Consider the following 8,998-nt stretch of genomic DNA (forward strand, 5'->3'; position numbering starts at 1 on the left):
CCAGAGCACCACAAGTGCTCGTAAAGCTGTGCCAGGGGACCCGCAATGACCTCTGCTAATTCTCTCAGCACTCTGGGGTGGAGATCGTCAGGACCTGCTGATTTGGACGCATCCAGTCCCACCAGGAGGTCCCTGACTAGGTCCACTCTGACCCTGGGCCTGGCTGCGCCTCCCCTGGGACCATCAGGGATCATGATGGGGGGGATGACCTGGTCCCTGCTCAGAAAAATGGAGGCAAAGAAGTTGTTAAATAAATTAGCTTTGACATCTGGTGTGACCACCAGACTTCCTAGCATGTCCTGCAGAGGCCCTACGTTACCTGGAACCTTTTTACCCCCTATGTATTTAAAAAAGGACTTCTTATTGTCCTTGATCTGGGTTGCTAGTCCCAGTTCCACCTTCGCCTTTCCCTTCCTAACAGCCCCCCAGCTGAAAGAGTGTGCCAAGATCACTGAATGTGAATTACCAGTATAGATGGCATTACCCATGGCTATTAGATTGTAAGCAGTTGTAGGATACCCTACTACTGCCTTTTACTTCCCCACAGCTGAGTTTCCTTTAGTAAGACATCTTTGATGCAGTGACCCCTGTGGAAACAACAGCACTTCACAAGAGAGTGATGTATGCAGGTAATTCCAAATCCTTCACTATATAGCTTTTCAGCTGCCAGTGTGGCGCCTAGAAGGTTCTCTCTTTATAGCTCATGGCAGAGAGGCTGTCAGGAAGTTATTCAAGTCAGCACTGATTTTTAACTGTCCTCTAACATAGCTAAGTTTGCAACCCCATTTCTTTGAAAGCTTCAAATTGATTCTCAAGAATTAAAAGCAAAACTTCTGAACTCTAAGATATGTAATATGTTAGGCCAGGTTGCCCAGATGCTACTTGCCCTTGGTCATATGCATTCCAGGCTGCATGCTTCCCAAGCCACCTGCAGCATGGGCCTCATGCTGTGCCATATGGGTCCTCCTATTGCAGCCAGCTTGCATGGTGGGCACTTCTTCCCACTGCTGCACTGTGCCAGGCCAATCTTGAACCTCTCAGTCAAGGGCTATGTCAGCCTCACAGGTTGTGTCCCCCTGTCCCTAAGGGCCAGAGAAAAATGCAGAAGCTGAAAAAGGGAGGGGAGAGACTCAGGCAGCAGCAGGAGAGTGATGTGGGTGGTGGTACCCAGAGGCTACAGGTTTACCCCTCAGGGGCTGCAGTGGCCTGCTGGTCATGAGCTCAACAGTTGTCCTGTGTTAGCCTATTGTTTCTTTAAAGTGCTCATATAAAGAGACCCTATCCAATTAATGCTCAGATGTTCCATGCTTACACTCTACTTGTTTTCCACGTTACATTTACCAGAAAGGACGTTAGGTCACTTTTAGCTTCTGTACAAATGACCTGTGATAATTCTCCCAGATTGTTTTCCTGGTAGAAAAAATTACCCAGAGACCCCTGGACAGATATTTGAATGCTGAGCCAGTGCACAGCCAGAGAGCCCCTGTACACACATCTCAGACTGCTCTACAGGCTCCCAGTCTGCCTGGTGACTGATGACTAGCCCACAGGGCAACTCTAACTGACTGACTCAGACTCATGTGCAGGTTGCGTCTCCCACCAGCACAATTTGGGGATTAGGAAGGCCCTCCATGCTTTGCTGGAGCAGCAAAGTGCAGCCCAAGTGACACACAGTCTCCCTAGAGCTGAAGAGGTTGTGGCTCAGAACAAAGCACATTGGGATGCTGGAGGACTGCACTACAGCTGCTCTCAGAAGGTAGGTGTATAGAAGTTTGCTGTCCCAGGAGAAACTAGGAGACTCTGGGAAAATCTCCTAGAAGCTATTTAACCCTGGTTGTTTCAAGGTTATTTTCCTCCTGGAGTAGCCATTTTGCTCTGGGAGAAAAAATCCCAAATGTCTGCACACTTGTATTTTCTCTCTCCTGAGCAGCAGCTCTCCCAGGAGAAATGTAATGGTTGTACATTTAGTCTGCTATAGTGGCTTTAGAGTACTAATAAGCACTACACATTTCATTTTGTCAGTCCCATGAGAAGATCTGAGTGTAAGTGCACAAAGAGAGCAGACATGACTGACTGCATGCAGGCAGCAGAGCTGGTGAGGGAGAAGGTTCTGATTTGACAGTTTTCAGCTTGGAACCACATTTTAAATATTTCTTTTTTCTTACACTCCTTCCATATCTGTGAGATGAATCTTTGCCAATACAGTAATTGGATGTTTTCTTGCAGACTAACTTTAAACTATATGGACAGAGATTGCAAAATATTAAACTGTATATTCAGACATGCTGCCTGTTATAGCCCTGCAGGATTTCCCAAACATTTCAAGGAACAAGGATATAGAAATGCATTTGCAAAGCTTCTGGTCTGTCCACTCTCTGGCTGGAATATCTACCCATAATCACAGATCTAAATCTATGATCTGCCAGAGACTGTTAGATGGAGAAACTCAACAGCGGTTTGTGAAAAGGCTGGGATGCAGTGCAGGAATGCAAAGAAAAAAAAAGACTGTGCTTAGGAAACTGAAAAAAGGATTGAATATTGAATTGAATCCAGATAAAACAGAGGCAGTGGTGGCAGGTAGACCATGTGACCTGGGACACCAATCACTGATGGGATTCAGCCTCCTTTTCACTGAGTTTCACAGCGTTGGTGTGCTCCCAGATCCTTTGCTGCACCTGGATCTTCAAGTAGCAGCTGTGACTAGGAATGCCTTTCACCAGCTGGGAAGGAGGCTGTGACCCTTTCTTTTAGATTCGGATCTAACCACCATCATCCATGCTTTTGTAACCTAAAGGCTAGACTACAGTAGTGCATCTACATAGGACTACCTTTGAAAACCATCTGGATACTGCAGCCAGTACAGAACAGCAACTCACCCTCTGATGGGGATGGGCTTCTAGGAGCACATAACTACTGTCCTGCATCATCTGCACTGGCTCCCACTAGCTTTCTGGGCACAATTCAAGGTGCTAGTTTTGCCCTATAAAGCCCTAAGCAGTCTGGGACATATCTAAAGGACCACCTTCTCCTGTATGCCCCATCGCAATCCATAAGGATAGCCGTGAGCAACCACCCATAAGTACCATCAGTTCACAAAGTCTGCTTGGCAAAAATGCATGGGAAGTCACTTTTGGCCATCACTCCAGGTCTGGAATTCTCTCGGAGCCCATGCCTGGACATCTTTCTGAGGTGCTGCAAGACCTTCTTATTTGGGCAGGCATTCAGGAACCAAAGCGAAGCCAAGATGTTTAGTGCATTTCTGCTTTATTTGGTTTGATTTATTCTAGTTGCCCTTTTAAGTTTTTCTGTTTCTCCTGCTGTAATGGTTGAATTTTTCCTGGGAAGGGTGGTAAATATTTTTATATCGGTTCAATAATATCTTTCAGAATTCAAAGCCATGTGTGTTTTACATGGTATTTAAAAGTACCGTTCTTTTAAAATTACTTTTGAAGAAAAATATTTGGGTAACATTTCTGTGTATTTTCCTTAAAGCAAAATACCATATTTTCATAATTTTAAATACAACAGAAACAAATGCTGTTACCACATGAAACCAAACTAATTCAATATGCCAGCTAGCTGTTTTTTTCCACTAATTGCTGGAATAACTGATACCATTGAAAATGAAACATGTTGTTGTATATATAATGATATATAATGAATAACTAAATATTTGCAGTACAAAATCTTTGTTCATAGCATCTCAATATGCATATGTTTATGAAGAAAATGCTTTCATGAAGACAATAAGATTAACTTCTAAAAGATCATATAGATACTTCACTGACATAACTGGATCACCCATCCACATAGAAAAGACAGTGTGACCTTTATTGCCCTAACAAGTGGTTATTCATGCATGCATGTTTCTTTGTGCTTTATTTTATTCAGATCTCCCTCAATTTTGTCTTATTGTGTTAGCCTCTGGCTCTAGAGTAGACACAGTGCATGCAAGGGTGGTAATGTTGTTCAGGGTCATGGACAAAGAAATAACCCAGATGGGGATTGGTTCCTAGCTCTTCTGTTAATCTGCTTGGTGGTCAAGTTGTTTCACTTCCCATTTCTAGTCTGTTTAGAGTGTGAGCTCCATGGGAGAGGCCAATGGCTATGTGAAATTCAGGCATAAAATCAACCCTGATTTTGATTGCAGCGTCTTAGGGTGACCGTACTATAAAGCAAGGATACATAGCAACTAAAAGGAAGAGACTTGTCCCCTAAGGTTTACAGTGTGGAAAATAGGAAGGAGCCTGAATTTGAAATAATACCATATTTACCAGAATACAAGGTGAGTCTGAGTTTATGACGCACCCTCCCAATAATTAAATTCTACATATGGAAATGTATATATTTCTTATACTTTTCCATGTATAGAACTTCATTATTGGAGAGTCATCTTAAGTTTGTCCTTCTCCCTCCGCAGTTGGGGTGGTGGGGAAAGCAATACCAGGTGGGTAGGCAGCCTGCCCAATGTTCCCCCCGGTGACTGTGCCCCCTAGTACTTGCCCCTCTGCTGCGTATCTCCCCTGCCATTTGACTCCTGCCTGCCCCTCACCAATACCATCTGCCCCCTCCTGGTGTCTGCCCCCCTACCCAGCCTGTCCCTCCCTTCCCCCAGCTTACCGTTGCTCTGCTTCAGTCCAGGGCATGGAGCTGTATGCTCTGGCCTCAGCCAGGCAGCAGAGGCAGCAGCAGCTCCAGCCCCAGCTAGAGACAGTCACAGCAGTTCTGCTCCCCTTACTGTACTGCATGAACTCCCTGTGCTCTCCACACCTTGCGCCTCTCTATCTCCCCACACCTACCATCTCTCCCCAAAAAGAAAAGAAATAATAAAAAGAATCCATTATGAAGAGGTGTCAGAAGTATATCCATGGCAGGGTCTTTAGGAAACCATATTAAAGAAAATCCCTAGAGAAATAAGTTTTTCTGTAAAATAGTCACAATGCACATAATGCAGTAATAGTAAAAAAAAAATTAAAAAAAATCACTTCAGGTTAGATCCAAAAAAGGCCTTAAGGTACCTAACTCCTAAAGGTTTTTTTCAATGGATGTTAAGGTACTTATATAGGTACTAGGTACCTAAATACTTTTCTGGTTTATGGTGCTTTTTAAATTCAAAGCTCTGCACAAACAGGGCACCAAGCAAGATAGGTCAGTAAATATTGTCTTCAATATCCAGATGGGTAAATTGGGACAGAAAGGCAAAGCAACTTGCCTGGCACCACTGTTAACTGGAATCAGAATAAGAACTCTGGACTTTTGTTTCTGAGGTGCTTACTAGTGGCACTGAGATGTGCACTGGATTGGCACTAAATAGGTCTAGGTTCTGTTCATACCTCTAGCACTGCTCTGCTGTGTGACCTTGATTAAGTCACTTCACCTGCATTTGCCTCAGATAGAAACAGACATTGCTTTGTGCTACCACAAACATTTTTATGGTAGCATAAAGGTCAAGCAAGTGGACATCCATATCCCTTCTTATGGCACAAATGCCCAAAATTTATGACTGAAACAAAGGCGATATCAATTTGTACTGCTATTTAGTGGCCAAAGTCTGTTTATTTTATAGCATGAGCACACAGGCAAGCTTGGCGCTCTCCAGCTGCTCCAGGCAAGTGCTCCAGGGTCTTGAGGGGCTTGATCCTGCATACCCTGGGAATTCCCATGCAGAATCAGGCCTCTTAAGCCCTGGAAGCACCTGCCTAGCTTTCCCTACTTACTGAGCCATGGCCTTGAGATTTCCAGGGTGTATCCTGGTAAGCAGGGGAAACTGAAGTTTCTCCATTTACCGAGACGCACCATGGCGAACCACCAGGGACACATGCCAAACCTACTTGCTCCTGGTCTGCACACATAGCAGCCCAAAAAAGTTTCATGTACCCTATTGGAGTCACTGTCACTAGCATACTAAAACTGAGAGTCTGGGGATGGCACTGGGCGTGCCCAAAAGAAGCAGCATAATAATTTTTTGTCATATAACACAGGTTTAGCAGGAGTGTGTAGGCAGGGAATGTTTTCACAGCAGCACTCCCTACCACTGTGAGACATGATGTAGACGTGCCTTAAGACCACCCTCTATTGAGAAATTTGGGAGAAATTAGACAAGCAGTAGTTAACTTGGCTCATCTCCCCCATTTTAACTGACGCACCCAATGAAGATGACGTGCCTTTGAGACAGGAAGTACTACAGCTAGGTGCCTACTATCACCTTTTCTACTTTGTTCCATAAAGATACAATTGATATGAAGACATATTCTCAACTGAAAGGCCATATATCCATGCTGATGTCTGAGCAAGCAAAAAGGGTTTGCCAGGAGTGAAGACTGTAGAGAGAGTTCATGGATCAGGCTATGTTATAAATGCTGGTGACCTTGCCAGCCTGGTGCTTGTATAATCTCTAACCCAGATATTGCAATGGAAAAAAATCTGGCAGTACAACTGTATTATCTGCAGTTTGGATGAGGGCAAACTGGCTACAATTCTGTACAGATAAGAGTAACATTGGAGGACTGGATGAATTTATGCTCAAGAACATTACAGTTGTGCTTCTCATAGGGAGAGTCCAACCATTCTTCTGAAATGCAGGAGCTTAAATTAGGTCTTTCATTACATCTTAGACTGCTCATGGTAGGAGCTGTGGCTAACAGTACTTTTTTTCATCTTTTCTCTCCTGCTGCTGTTGGCAACCTGAGATCAGATGATTCAGGGACTATATTACTGGATATAAAGGATCAGCAAAGTTATCATAGGTGCAGGAACCTGGCCTCTGAGTCCAGCAGACACTATTACATGTAGTCCTTCATCAGACTTGTCCACTGAACCTACCTGGATGTATCAAACTCCTGTTTTACTCTCTTTGCCTGAGTTCTGATTAGCTCAGCTCTAGAATTATGAATATTTATGATTCTGCACCCATAATGGAGGCTTATTCTCCAGCTCACAGAAGAACAGTCATCTGCTCAGTAACTATTAACTGGTTCTGAATGGTTCTGTGTCCTTCAGCCAGAAGGCCTTTCTTGGTCTCTTTGTATATGTATGGAGATATAAACATTAACTTCTTAAGTGCTTTATCCATCTCTTTAAACTAAAATATGTTATATAGATACACACGCGCACACACACACACACACACACACACACACACACATACATAAAGTGTGTATGTGTGTATTAGTTTGTGTTTCTAGGAAACATATGTACCAAATATACTGTAAAAGCTGTATTTAGTTGTAAATCACCATTTTAATTGTTATATCAACTAATGGAAATACACCTTTCTTTAAAAAACAAAAAATAAATTAAAAACAAAAAATATACAATGTGAAAGTTGATAATCAATTATTTAAACTGGGCTTTTAGCCTGCTGATTTAAATTGACTTGATTTTAATCAGTCTACCCTGCTGGGTAGAGCTTTTATTTGTTTTTCTGGAATTACTCACAAGTATGGTTGGAATGGAGAAGAGAGGGTGGAATGGTTGCCAACTACACTATGAAATTTCATTGTGAAATTCAATTATGTAAGTGTTGGTGGAACATGAGATGGACACATACATATTTTTGTTGACTGAAAGAAATATTATCCATGATCACCAAATCTATTCCTGAGCTTCCTCTTAGGAATCTCCAGTGACTGAACTCCCAAAACAAATCTCTTTATCACATACTATACATAGAGAAGGAGTTTCTCCATATGATCTCATGTTAATTGCTGACAAGTCCTGCCCATGCTATTTACAACAATGATTAACATGTTAGTTTCAGATGTACTGAATGACATTGCTTGCTTGGAATTCATTACTCACACTCCATTGCATAATGTGTGGCAGCTCACTAGTAATTAACCATATTGCATAATGCTTTTAGGTAGTCTTTCAGTTGCACTGCATAAGTGAAAATCCATAGACAACAGATAGTTTGTGGAGAAGTAAGTAGTGACGGTGAGGATGCCAGCTAGTCATGTAGGATTATGTTTTTTAAAAGGCAGATGGGCATCGATTAGGATTTACAATAGGACCTGGATGCCTAATTCCTACTGAAATCAGTATATGTGATTATCTGTAGGAAGGGCAATGGTTCACACAATTATATATGAAGGCAAAGTAGTTCAGACATGGTCCCACTGTACTGGAGTGGTGGGGGGACAGGGGCAGGACAACTTGGTTGGGGGGAACAACTTGGGAATCTGTGTAATAGGATTAAAAGTTCTATATATATTGGGATCAATTCACTTTATGTATCTGTAAAATACCACCTCTGATGTCAGCAGCAGCCAACATTATATGTTACTAACACTTTATTCCCTTTGAAGGAAGAGGGGAGTTTGGGGAAAAGAAGGCAGAACACAGTTATTTAAAATCGAATTGGCCCAGGGCTCTTATTGAAGACACAAACGGATCTTTAAAGCAACTGTGAAAACTCATTTTACATCCCTTAGGATGGCATAGCCAGCATCATATTAATTACCTGATAGCTCTGTGCAGGACACTAGCACAATGGAAACAAACTATCTATAACATCACCAGTACCACTCTTTGTAATACCCGTTTCCTTGCTTGAGGAAGAAATCTCCCAATCTCAACATGATAATATTATGAAATCAGGTGAAATCATAATCAGAGACCAGACAACAATACAAGCTAGACCAGTATCTCCTACCTGTAAAAACAGTAAGATTTCAAAAAACTGTTTAAAAATATTGTAAATGTATTAAGATTTTTCCGAATGGGCATGTAAAATATCGGACAGTGATAGCTTCAAATGCTAACTTTGTTTCTCATTTCAGTGGCTCAGAGAGAGAAATGGCAATTACGGATATGGAGACCCAGAAAGATGAAGTGTTTATACCAATGATGTATGAAGGACACGTGCCACCCACAGCTGGGGGGGCATGGTGGTGGGAGTGCAGCTGTGGTGGAGGGAGTGCAGCGACAGTAAGTGGGGGAGCTCCCGCAGATGCCACTTGCGCTGTTGGTGGCAGGGAGGTGTGTGGGGGAACGGGAC

The sequence above is a fragment of the Gavialis gangeticus genome, unplaced genomic scaffold (genome assembly GCF_001723915.1).
Source record: "Gavialis gangeticus isolate Ggan-Ray unplaced genomic scaffold, GavGan_comp1, whole genome shotgun sequence".
Classification (NCBI taxonomy): Eukaryota; Metazoa; Chordata; order Crocodylia; family Gavialidae; genus Gavialis; species Gavialis gangeticus.